The sequence below is a fragment of the Squalius cephalus genome (genome assembly GCF_949319135.1).
Source record: "Squalius cephalus genome assembly, chromosome: 7".
NCBI classification, from domain to species: domain Eukaryota; kingdom Metazoa; phylum Chordata; class Actinopteri; order Cypriniformes; family Leuciscidae; genus Squalius; species Squalius cephalus.
The window spans coordinates 10657463-10671986 of NC_137128.1; positions in this window are offsets into that span (position 1 = coordinate 10657463).

Genomic DNA, 14524 nt, shown 5'->3' on the forward strand with positions numbered 1-14524 from the left:
GTCATGTTTCAAGAACTTAAATTCTGTCTAATTTACCTTGAATGCTCCAGTCAGCATATGCTACTTAAAAGATGACCATTCTTGCAGTGCATGACTGTCCGGTTGCTGCAGGAATTTGGTGGACAGGGTCTTGATGTTTTCAAAGTTGATAGAATCATCCTCCTTGACTGCTTGGGGCCCCAGCACGTGAAAGGCTCCCATGATATTGAGGTTTTGGAACCCTCGGTCAAGGCTGTCCTGGAGGCCATCAAGATAAGTTTCCATTACCTAAACATGGCACAAAGGAAATTATTACGTTTTATTGATTGACGACCTGTGGAAATAACATTTCAATCAAACTAAGACTGGGCTCTGTCATTTTATTTTATTTTTTTCTTACACTGATACTACTTAGCAGCCAATCAAAACAAATGTACCTGTGTCCTGTACCGGGACCAACCCAGCAAACACATTTGCGTTGTGGCAACGTCTGTGGCGTGTTGCATTTCTGCAATGGCGACGTCTCTGTCTACATGCTCGCAACATTGTAACAACGTAGAACGCGCCAGGGCTGTATCAACGTTTTTTTGCACGACATTCAGCAACTAAGAGATGACGTTCTGACATTTTTTTGTTTTTATGCTAGATAGGCTTATAGATATCCCCCATTTAGCATTTTATGTTTTGAGGTTAATTTTTAATTAGTCGTTTTAGTATTATTATTTATGGGCCTAACAGTAAATTCATTTATAATCAACATCTACAAGTGTACACTTTGAAGAGTAAAAAATACATAGAAGCATACCTAATTCAACTTTATTAAAACTGCATATGGTAAACAAATTGCACTTCCAAAAGTCATACATTTGTGAGCAAACAAAACAAAACAGGGAGTGGATTAATGTTAACTAGCATGAGCAGACATGAGAAAATTTAGCAAAGAAACGAATGAGATGACAAATGAAAGGGAAAAACAGTTGTGCGAGCATTTACAAAAAAAAATTCTCTGTGCGTTTCCAAAAAAAAAAAAAAGGAAAAAGCATTAACGTGCAACAAGTAGGCTATGCGCTGAAATCAATTACTCATCATTAAAGTCATTTTGGCTTCATACTTTTGGCATAAAGTTAAATATTTGTCATACCTGCCCAGAAGATGTTCAAATAAATGTCACATTAGACAATGAAGTTGTAGGTTGTGTTTGAATAATTATCTTATTTAGCTGAGGTAAATTAAACGCAATTCTCACATATGGATTACTCAATGAAGATTGAGAGACGGCCCAATGGTCAGTTGAAATTTAAAAGGCTAATTTTCGCGCTTCAGGGCAGTGACGAGTACATATGTTGTCCAGTGGTTGTCCAGACACCCTAGGCACAACCTTAAGCAATGGTCCTGAACGGTGGTTCAATGTCAACATTGTGACAACGCTGTAACAACCTTCACCACACAACGTAGTTATAGCAACCTTTTGGCCATGTTGTTAAAACGCTGTTAGAAGGTTCGGTACGTTGTGCCAACGTTCTGTGTTTGCTGGGAAAGAACCTCTCTTGTGGGCTTCACCTGGCCTCTACCTCTCCTCTTCCTTTCCTCCTCATCGATGATGTTAAATGCACCCAATCCTGCAGGGTTGTCAAGGTCACTATGCATTTGGGCCAAGAATGAGCCAGGGGGCTGTGCATCACCTGCATCTTTGATGTTCTTCAGGCATGCCATAGTCACTGGAACCTGATAAAGGCAGTTGCACAATCATCAGCAGTTTTTTTTAAATGTAATGTGCACTGATTGAACAGCCTAGAATTTAGTTGAACTGCTTTACAATTATGAGATGCATGTTAAAAGTACCTGCTCAAGAATCTGCTCTTTGATGGCCAGCTTGACCGTCTTTCTCTGGAAAATCCTAGAAAGCCTAAGCCTACCTAAGTGTGGTAGTACATCTGCCTGTAGGTATACTGAAGCAACAAAGCGGTATGTGCAGCAAAATCCATAGAGGCCCTTGGCTACTGGGCACTTATGGACCTCAGTCTCCTCTGCCAAGGCAGTCATGACAGCACTGAGGTTCTTTTGCAATGTAACAATTGCCAGGTGCTGTGATAGCCAGCGTGTATCCTTTGCTTGCTGAAAAAGTATTTTACTAGTGGTGTAAAAGATTAATAATAGCACACATTGCATCTGGAGTACACAATAATGACCAGAATTGTTGTTAAAAGCGTAAAGTATTTTCTCTCACCTTTACTTTTAAGTCCTCAAGGCCTAAAGACTGTGATGCAGCTTTCAGAACAGCTGTTCTGTTGGCACTGTTCTGAAAGTACTGATGGAGCTGCTGTAAATGGTCCCTAAAGGTAGACATGTAGGGAACCTCACATGAGGCATCCTTGCATGCCAGGGCGAGGCGATGGGCAGCACAAGCAACTGGCATCAACCAGGGGAAGTCATCCTGGAGCTGCTTCGGCACACCATTCAACCTTCCTGTTACAAGAAAAGAGAAAGAAAACAAAGGCATGCAATAACCAATTCATATTCAAGCCAACTAAAAACAAATTCATGCAACTAAAATGACTCTTTGTTAACTCTTACCAGTCATTACAGCAGCTGCATCTGTTCCTAGCTCATAGAGCTTATGAGTTGGCACGCACTTCCTTTTTGTGCAGCACTTCATTTATTGCTGCCACAATGGTTACAGCCTTCCCATCACTTACATTGACCAGGTTCAGGAACTGGCTGAAGAGCTGCCCTTCATTGTCCATATATCTGAAAAATAAAAAGACATAAAAAATACATCACAAACATATATGGTTTACTCCAGTCCAGTTGTTAATTATTGTCCTCTCAATTGACTGATATCGAATGTGCAGATCCAGTTGCCTTTTAACAGACACATCTGTGCTCTCGTCTACCTCCAGCCCAATAGCCACAGAGGACTGAATCGCGGTGGGTCAATGACGTGACGTCTAAATTTTCTGTCCGATTGCATTTTTTCAGGTAAAAACGGGTTTAAATGCATAAAAAGATACTGTATATTTGTAGTACCTCTCCCATGTATATGTACTCACTTCAACTTTTCAAAAACTTTGTTATTTGTCATTTTTTTGTTATTTAAAGTGTCAAAATATCATGTGGCGCGACTGTCCGGCCAACTTCTGTTTTGAATACGTCTTTGAAATGACTTATTCAAATTTATATTCTGCACTATTTAGCATGATTTCCTAAATGTTTTTTAATCCTATAAAAAAATTCAAAGCATTTGTATTTATATTTCCATCATAATATACAAACAAACTTTGTCCGATGATGTCCATTTTATGAAATATCATGTGGTGCGACCATCAAGGAACTACCATTTTGGGACTTATATGTTGAAAACTATTCAAACACAGGAAGTTACATCATATACCAATTTACCAAGGACCCATGGAAGCAGCAAGCAGGTTTGTAATTATCTCAAATTGGAAAAAAATAAAATAAACCTTTGTAATGGTTGGTATGTAGTTACCACATTTGGATGTCATGTGGTATGACTTCAAAAAAAATTAATATTGAAGTTATTTCTACAAAAATATATTTTTATTATAAATTTCATAGTGACCTTTTTTTTGGGAAGCTAGATTGTTTTGTTTTGGTGGCCAATTCTGTGCCTGTAAATTTTGACTGAATTTTAAATTATCATGTGGTCCAACCACTGCAGACTGTTTTCCATGATAGATATATGTCCTAGATTGGCAGTTTTATGATTTTATATTCAATTGACAGTTTATATACTAAAAGTACTTTAATTTAGTATCATTTGGAATAGATTTTTATGCAAGGGATATTGGGATATTTTTTTTATATATTTCATACAGTTTATTTTTACTCTTTGTACAATATGAGAAAATTAGAGCATGTAATTTCAGTTTAGTACTTATGCATTTATTAGTAATGTATTTATTATTGCCTATTTATTTATTTTAAACTATTTTAATCTATTTTACCAGATGCCACTGCCAAGCGAAAGAATTCTGACCCTGCAGCAAGAGTGGAGTACCTTGATAGGAGAAGAGTGAAATATTATTACGGTTTAAAATATCTGTTTTCTATGTGAAGTTAAATTAAATGGTGCACTTGTGTTTGTGATGTGATTTTTATAAATAAAAAAAAATTATAAAATGTTTGTGTTCAGGAAAATTCTGTGAAATATGTATAAAATCTGCTTTAAATCTATTTTTTGTATAAAATGTATTGTTTATTGATCTCTTTAAATAGATTTTAGATTTTCCAGCAGAGCTGGATAGTTTGTGTGGTGTGCTAGTTCTCTCTTTGTTAAGTTATATAGGCATTTGAAGCCCCCAATGATTGCCTCATGTTAAAGTATTATGATGGGGTCTAACGGTACTGATCCACTTGTCCGTGCGACACTTCTGTCGCACCGCACTCCACTTTTTTCCTATGGGTGACGTCAAGTGAGTTTGACGCGCCTGCAAAGCATTCCGGGAAGGCGTCACTTCATTTGGAAAAATGCTGCGCGTCAAAAAGCTGGCCGATGCCCATCTTTATGCAAATGAATTCCGTTGAACGTGACGCAACTATCCAATAGAAGTAGAGCATATGGAGACGGGGGGAAGTCTCTCGCAGGTCCTCTGTTCTAGACATCCTACTACAAAAATGCTCAGGAAACTTTAGTTCAGAGTAGAAAATGGAGGAGAAATTGATTGTGGCGGTTGCAGGTTTCCCGAATTTATATGACCCATCTTTGTTGTCCTATAGGGACAACAAGCAACGAAATTCTGCCTGCAGAAGGGTGGCAGAGGTCGTTGGAGTCCCTGGTGGGTTTTATGAGTTTGCACTGTATTAAATAAAATGTTAATTCAACCGATGAGTTGTAATGGTAGCAGACAGCACATGTGCATCTGCAGAAACGGGTTCATAGGCTAGTAGTATTTATGATAGCAGGTAGGTTGGTAGGTAGAGAGATTCTGATGAACTTTTACAAAAAATAAATAAATAACTCATGACAGATCTGGGCATATCAATATGCAGCTTAAAGCAAGATTCAAATAATAGCTTAATACCAATAATTAGCATTAGATGCGCAGACAGATTCATAGCCTGTAATTTTCTCATACATATATTTTTATTATTATTAGCGGATGTGTGTCGCTCAAGGTGGAAGAGCTTGAGGGACCAGTACACCAGGGAAAAGAGGAAGGAGAGGGAGAGGAACGGGAGTGGGGCTGGGGCCTCATCTGCTCGGCCATGGAAATGGCCTACCCTCCCCATTCATGGAGGGTAGGCCAACCACCTCCAATCTGCCCCGCCAAGCTACCCCTGCCACACTCCCCCCAGCTGCACCCATCTCTTTGGTTAACTCCCCTCCAGCTTCACCCACCCCGCTATTTTCAACACCCCCAGCTGCACCCAGCCCCCCACCAGCACCTACCCCTTCGGCTGTACCTATTAACTTTATTTTATTTAGTTAATAAATAACTAAACTAAAATCTGATTCTGATTTTTTGTCAATAACTAAACTAAATCTTTAGTTACCTAGATTTAGTGACTAAATCTACCAACTAATGGTTATTAACTAAACTAACAACTAATAACCATTTTTTTTATGAAATAAAAAGATAACTGACAATATATGTATTATATATACACAGAATGAAGAGTTTAATGGCAAGGTTGAGTTAGAACAGGTGAGTTTGTCACAAAGGGTCAGGGGAGGTGTCTAGTAGTGTAACATCCCTGTGAAGTTATTTGGTGTGGTTGTTCAGGCTAAAAGGGTTCTATGTTTTTCATAACAGTGGAGTGAAAATGCTGTGTGAAGGGGGGAGTCAGGTGTATCACATATATCTATGCTTTACATTTCCATGTGTTATACTTATGGAACATGGACCTTTGCTTTTAAAGAGCAATGTATGTATAATGCTTGTGCTACTTTGGAACTATGCCTTTAAAGGACAATGTGGGTGGCTCTTAATAGAGCCGTTGTGTTATGCAGCTGCTGGGTCGTTTTATGGCTGGACCTGCCAAGGAACAGCGCCCTCTTCGCTGTAATAAGAGGCGAAGTTGCCTCTCACTCTCAAGGCCTCCCGTGTGGCGTTGTTAGCAGACATCCTGGAAACTCCCCGGAGACAACTACCATCACCAGGCCTATGGTAACTACCTGCCCTGTGCCTTCTCCTCAGGGTCATGACACGCAGGTAGTTGTGGAGAACGCAAGTGGCTCTGACACACGTCTCAGCAGTAGTGGGGCTGACAGCCATCACTCTTCTGTACATTCTCCACTGTGAAGACAGAATGCCAAAAGCACACTCAATTACAATCTTCTGTACATTCTCCACTGTGAAGACAGAATGCCAAAAGCACACTCAGTTACAAGCCTGGCACGACTGAGGCGGCAGTTGTACACCTTCTGCTCTCCAGGGACATGGGGGCCAGGGAAAGGGCGCATGAGGTTCCGGCAGAGGGGAAATGCCTCATCTCCTACAAACACAAATGGCATTGCACCACGATGCTCAGACCCAGGGATGACCGCAGATTCAGGGAGCCCAGGGTTCCATCTCGGAGGCCCTCACCAAAGGCAGAGTTGTAGAGAGATCCGCCGTCACTCGTCCTGCCATATCCACCAACGTCAACTACCCAGAAGAGGTAGTCGGCATCGACCACTGCCAACAGCACGATGGAATATGCGCCCTTGTAGTTATAGTATAGGGAGCTGGAGATGTCTGGGGCCTGGATGACCATGTGCTTTCCATCCACTGAACCAAGACAGTTGGGGAAGTTCCAGCGATGGCTGAACACTTCTGCAATGGCACGCCAGTCCTCCATGCATGGTGCAGGCAGGTACTCAGGTAGCAGGGCATACCAGATGGCAGCTGATACCTCTTTCACCACTCTTCCCACAGTGCAGTGGCCCACCCTGTAGTTGCTGCATATTGTCCTGAACAAATCCCCTGTTGAGAGGTATCTGTGAAGATTTGAAGATATATTGATTTACAGTTGCATGTAGACAGGAAATAGAAATTAATGGTGGGACGCATTATTTCTACAAACACACACACACACACCATATTACGCAACAATCTGCACGTATGTTTAAAAACATAACTTAACATATTAATAACACTTTTTAATTAACCCACTTAAAATGTTTATTACAAATAAATGACTAAATTCTATAAATGTTAATGAACTAATTAATGAACTAATAAATGTAGTATATTCAGGTAGTACACATTAACCAGTATATGTAATCACTGTTTTAGATATCACACGTTAGCCTATTGCCCTCATAAGAAAATTTCAAAACAGAAATGTAGTGGTCCAGACTTTTTCGTTCCTCGTGTTAAAAAAAACAATTGGTAAGAGAGCATTTATGATTAAAGCCGTATTAGACTGGAATAATTTGCCTGTAGATATTAAATCCATTACTTCTTTTCGGTTGTTTAAACAATCTTTATTATCTTATTTTAAAGTAGATTGCACATGCTATCATTGAAACTGTCGTTGTTGTTATGTGTACTGTTGCTTCTTTTTCTTTTTTCTTGGGTGGTGTTTTGTTGTTTGCCTGTTTGTTGATGTATTGTTAATTGTAATCTTGTTATGTTCTTTAAGTTGTAATTGTTTTTCATTGTAAGGACCCCCTCGAAAACGAGATGATACATCTCAAGGGGTTAATCCTAATAAATTCTAATAATAATAAAAAGAGCTGGGACCACCGTTTCCAAGGTTACTGTTGGTAATACACTAAGACGTCATGGTTTGAAATCATGCATGGCACGGAAGGTTCCCCTGCTTAAACCAGCACATGTCAAGGCCCGTCTTAAGTTTGCCAATGACCATTTGGATGATCCAGAGGAGTCATGGGAGAAAGTCATGTGGTCAGATGAGACCAAAATAGTTTTTGGTCATAGTTCCACTAAACGTGTTTGGAGGAAGAAGAATGATGAGTACCATCCCAAGAACACCATCCCTACTGTGAAGCATGGGGGTGGTAGCATCATGCTTTGGGGGTGTTTTTCTGCACATGGGACAGGGCGACTGCACTGTATTAACCCCCTGAGGTCGGCAATCACGCCGGCGTGATCTGCTCGTTTTTTTTTTTATCAGTGCAACATACTCTGTTGATTTTGATTTTACATACTTGTGTTGTACATCATTCAAAGCTGTTAAATGTCTTCTTTTATTTGTGTACACTCATAATAAAAACAAAATGTTGTGTTTTCCGTAAAACAAAGAAAATAAACATGATTTGCGTTCTGCCGTCTCTCTCAATGTGAAACTCATTCTGAAACGCGACAGAAAATGACCTGTAACTCAGCGAATGTTTGTCACACAGACTTGAAACGCATGTCTATACAACGCTTGGAATCTCTATTTTTAAAGTATGTAAATTATATAAAAAACAAATATTATATTTTTAAGTAATCCATACGAAAGCAGCGGCATGTACAGTTTCTCAAACGCGTCCTAATTAACTATAATGTGACCACACCCACGCGCGCACGAGCGATTGACATGCAAATGATCCATGCGGAGAAACGCAGACCTGTAAACGCCCTCATCACCTCAAAACAAAGAAGCAGAGACTTCGTAACTTACTCCTCTCTGCTTTCATCGAGTTTGGACGAATGTAAGCTGTGCTGTGCTGTGCTGTTTACATATGTATATATGTGTGTGTGTGTGTGTGTGTGTGTGTGTGTGTATTCTGTACATTTTAAAAAGCTATTTTAACCTGAAAAATCTAAAATGTATTCCCCAAATTGTGCAGCATAATTTCTCTTGATATCAGCATGTTCACAGCTGTTTTGTTGTTGTTGTTTTTAGAGGAACAAGATGCCACTGAATAAGTCCTGCTGACTTCAACATTCACATAAGTCTCCATACATGAACATGCTAAAGTGAAAAATCAAACACCATGGAAATGAAAGGTATGTACTATGTTTCAGGAATGGCACAAAGGTGTGTGACAGTTCAAGTCTCTGTCTTTAGTTCAGTGTGTTAAATCAGGGGTTCCCAACCTTTTTTGTGCCAGGGACCAGCATATTCATAAAAAAAATTCCAGGGACCAGTTGTCAATTTTAAGATGCATCGTTTGGAACATATCACTGTGTAAAACAGTAACAGCCTATCATTTATTTGCATATAATGAACTAGGTGGCAACAAAGGCTACTTTTATGAATATACCAATCTTTTTAAACTTTCAGACCGGTTCACAAAATGTTTCCCTTTTCTGCCATACAATTAGGTCTACTTCCAAAGCAACTCACACAGCACTCATTCACTAGCAGGTGGCAGACAAACAAAGGCTAATTGTATGAAAATAAGAGCCAGTTTCAACAGTCAGACAGTTTCAGAATACAATAGCAAACACATAACTTAGTGATTTCAGCCAATCATTTTTAAAAGTATAAAATTAGAGATTAAGCTTTAACCTTTAACAAAAAATACCAGATCAGACCAATGAGAACAAAACTATTTTAATGTGAGCATGAACTGCTTATTGATATTACTATATTTGTAGCTGTGCACAAGACAAGCTGTTCTTCCTGAGCATCCATAAAAAACATATGCATCCAAAACAATGCACACAAATTCCAGGATACAATAAAACGAAATTAAAAAAGGTCTGCTTCACAAATGAATGAAAACCAGCTTACAGTTTTTCACCACAAATAACACACAACGGATTTGGCGCCACGGAATCGCCTGTTGTCGTATATCCATATACCTAATGTATGAGGTATTGTATTTATGAAGCTTGACTTCTCTCTCTCTCTCTCTCTCTATTTTCGAGTTGGTCATCGCCTTTCCTTTTACCAGAACTGTCCGCAATGAAATTAGCCATTGAAAAAAAATATCGCGGCCGCTCATCTCTCCACTTCCCTGTCACTTCAGGTGCAGCGCGCTTTTTTGCAGTCCGTTCAGATATGACGCGTTGCTAAGCAATCGCAAGGCGCTCAAAGAAACACATTTTAATCTATTTATTGTTTAGGTTTTGGATTAAATAACATGACGTCATAGCACTTAAAAAGCATTTAAAAAAGACTATTATTATTATTATAAAAAAAGAAAAAAAGAAACATTATTCTGGGAATATTTCAAGGCCCGGTACTAACGGGTCCACGGACCGGCACCGGTCCGGGGACCGGGGGTTGGGAATCACTGTGTTAAATAATGTGTTTTTTTTTTTGTCATTTGTGTATCTTTGGATTATGTTGTGTTGTAAATAAATTAAAAACAATCAAAAAGCCATTCTTTTTTAAATCTCCTCATTCTTTGTGCAAGGTTGCTCAGAATGATAGGGCCTGATAGCTCCTAATAGGGCCGTTAGGTAGTGTCTTTGTCTTTCTCAGGTGAGAAAAGCTTACATATTAATGAGCTCCCGCATAAGGCTTTTTCACACAAAACACGTCGTAACATTTTTAAATCAATATATTGTCTTCTCTGAATGAGCAGTCAGGGTGATTTTCACATAGTTTTGAAGCAAATATTCTAGGCTACGTCATACAATTTTCAAAAGTCTTATGAAGAAATAATCAGTATGGGTTTCATGAGCTTATTTCAGTGACAATTGTTTTTTGTTTTTTCACAAACCACGCATAAATGTTATTATCTCAAAACTACAAACTTTTATATACTTGCTGCTGATATATTATTGTAGCAGAGTTTGTGCTGAATACAGTGTAATCAGACTTTAGCCATGAAAATGTCACAAGTAACAGAAATAAGCACAAATGTCAGAGCATGTCAGAACACCTCCAGGGCCCAGAAAACAGCTCAGACCCCAGAGGGTTAAGGAGAGGATGACCGGGGCCATGTATTGCGAGATTTTGGGGAACAACCTCCTTCCCTCAGTTAGAGCATTGAAGATGGGTTGAGGCTGGGTCTTCCAACATGACAATGACCCGAAGCACACAGCCAGGATAACCAAGGAGTGGCTCTGTAAGAAGCATAGATCACGCCGGCGTGATCTGCTCGATTTTTTTCCTTATGAGTTGATTGAGACCCGAAATTCTCTTTTGACTTTGATTTTACAAAACAAGTTTCATACATCAATCGATTCTGTTAAATGTGTATTATTTTTGTGTATACTCACAATAAAAACAAAGTGTTGTGCTTTTTGCCAAATAAAGAAAAATAAACACGAAGCGAGTTCTGCCTTCTCTCTGTCCGTGTAGTCCATTCTGAAACGCGTCCGAAAATGAACTGTAGCTTAGCGAATACTCAGTCAAACAGGCATTCAGACACACAGGCATGAAGCTTGAATTCTCTACCTTTTAATGAAGTAATTTATATAAAAAACAAATATTCTCATCTTGTGAAATCTGTATTAAAAGAGAGCGATTCCAGTCGACCTCATTAGAGCTAATTCAAATGTAATGTGACTCCGCCCACAGAGAGCGCACGCTATTCAAACGCAAATGGCTGAGGTAATCCACGCAATCCTGTGAACGCCCCTATCATCAGCTCAAGAAAACCAAAACACCAGTTTATTCAGAACATTACTTGTTTACAACGCAGCGCTGTGAGGAATAATGACGAATACGAGGAATACGAGCTGAGGAATACTAGTAAGTTTTTCCTTCTCAGGTTTCTGTTTATGAATGAATGAACGGCATAGATGCGCGCTGTTTACCACAGCTGGCAAAAAACAATATTACGTGACAGTTGACTTTCAAACATTCACAGATACCTCAAAACAGAAAGTACAAATCCTTTCTTTAAAACGAATTTCGTTTTGTGTCAATTGTATCTTAATTTTAATATTTTTTTCATTAACAAATTTCCTGGATTTAAAGTAAATATAGGCTAGCAATCACAACATAAGGTGCTTGAACTGGAGATCATCAACCAGACCGTAGCCTACTCGCCTCACATGTCTAAAAAATGTGAAATATATTTACATTTACAGCTGGTTCTAAACAAAACCATCCAAAACAAAAAAACTATGTTGCCTAATAAATGTGCGTTTCTCCGTGCGTTCACTAGCCTACTGCGAAGATCGCGAGTCAATAGCCTATCGTATTATTTTTTTTATTATTTATTTATTGCACAAGTCATACATAAACTCATTCATTCATTCATTCATTCATTATTACATGCATGAACGAATAAAAGAATAGAAAAAAAGGAACATGGAGAAGAAAATCTTATGATACCTGTCGCTTATTTGTGCACATCAGAAAAATAAATAAAAAACAGCTACTTTATAAATGGATCAACCCCAATCCTCACCCCAAACACCAAATATTTTCAGTAATACCTATCTTTACACTTAATTATCATCATTTTAAGCGTGTGTAAGCGTATTTCATGAAAACAACGTTACAGTCAGGTGAAATATGAAAGACAACATTTTGTTTAGTAGATTTGGGTACAGTTTTTACTGTAGAATATACTGCCTCGTCAAATAAGCTTTTGTTTAGCAATTTCTATATATAAAATAGCCAACTATTTTTGTCAAAAATAAAGTCATCAACTAAGATGTTAGCTGTTCCAATGTTGGCTATATTCAAAGTAATGAATACATAGATAAAATGTAGGCCTATAATCTTTTTTTTACAAAGAAAGAGTACACTTGAAATATTGTTGAAATTGTAATTATTGTTGTAATTGTAACATTTTTAATAAAATAGCAAAACATATTTACACGATAGATGTAAGCAAAATCTTAAATGGTCCTTGCATTGTGGCTCAGTCAGTTGTCACACCTGAGTGAATGGCTCATCATTATGCAGAGTGGGTGGTAATTCAGGTGAAAACCACTCCTCGTTCACGCCCCCCTCGCATATTGGCTTTCCAAGCAAAACCTGTTTTACATCAATTTAAATCAATGTATGGTTTTATGTGAACGATAAAGCAAGACTATTTTCACATAATTTTGAAGAAAAAACTATAGGCGATGATATCCTTTAGTCAAAAGTCTTATTGCCACATATTTAGTATGTGTTTTGTGGCCTTATTTCTGCAACTTTCATTTTTATTTTTTCCAATAACCACGCATAAACATTATTCTCTTAAAAATTCAAACATATACATGCATGTTGATCAGATATTTTGGTAGCCCTGTTTGTGCTATATAGAGTGAATTTACACCTTTTCCATTAACATGTTTATAAATAACTGAAAAAAGCACAAATGTCAGAGCATGTCAGAACACCTCCAGGGCCCAGAAAACAGCTCAGACTCCAGAGGGTTAAGGTTCTGGCGTGGCCTAGCCAGTCTCCAGACCTAAACCCAATAGAGAATCTTTGGAGGGAGCTCAAACTCTGTGTTTCTCAGCGACAGCCCAGAAACCTGACTGATCTAGAGAAGATCTGTGTGGAGGAGTGGGCCAAAATCCCTCCTGCAGTGTGTGCAAACCTGGTGAAAAACTACAGGAAACGTTTGACCTCTGTAATTGCAAACAAAGGCTACTGTACCAAATATTAACATTGATTTTCTCAGGTGTTCAAATACTTATTTGCAGCTGTATCATACAAATAAATAGTTAAAAAATCATACATTGTGATTTCTGGATTTTTTTTTTAGATTATGTCTCTCACAGTGGACATGCACCTACGATGACAATTTCAGACCCCTCCATGATTTCTAAGTGGGAGAACTTGCAAAATAGCAGGGTGTTCAAATACTTATTTTCCTCACTGTATGTAAACATCTTTTTAAACAATAAATTTATGTTGATTTATGAGAATCAGGGCCAATTTCTTTGGCAGTTTATGTTATGTTTGATTTAATCACACAGACACGGGAGGTAATTACTCAACCCAATGCATTATGAAACAACCTGAACAACAAATGAGGCACTTGTGTGCAGACATATCAGTTTATACTTTAAATACACACATTTACTTATTCACATACTACAATTCATGCATTCATCAGCTTCCAAATAGGAGTAGAGGCAGGCTCCTCTGGTTTATGCTGCCTTTGTCTATGTGGTGTAGTGTTTAATGCATTTGCTGTGCATAATGCATTTGTGATGTAATTATCTATTGTCTCCACTAGAGGGCCACCTGGGGGTTAAAGGGGGTTATTGGAGTGTGAAGGGGAAGAAGTCTGGCTTGCATGTGTTAGCGGCAGTAGCCGCTCTGTTTGTATGAATAAACGGTCGGTTCTCTCCGGTGACTTTCTGTGTACATAATTCATTGGATATACTGCACATGAAGAAACACTACATGGTGTCAGAAGTGGTACTCCACAGGGTGTGAAGGCGGATGACGGCAAAATACAGGCAGTAGTGAGCATGCCAGCACCCACTGACAAACAAGCACTGCAGCGGATCTTGGGTATGATAAGATACCTTGCGCCATTTATTCCAGGTGAGGCATCACTCACAGCTCCTCTTAGACAGCTGTTGAGAAAAGACATTGCATTCCAGTGGCAACCAGAACACGACGAAGCACTGTCTGCACTTAAAACAGCACTGACCAACTCACCAGTTCTTAGGTATTATGACCCCAACACAGCACTCACTATACAAACAGACGCATCCAAAGATGGCTTAGGATCATGTCTGCTGCAGGAGGGGCAACCAATAGCATATGCATCCAGGGCTTTATCGGA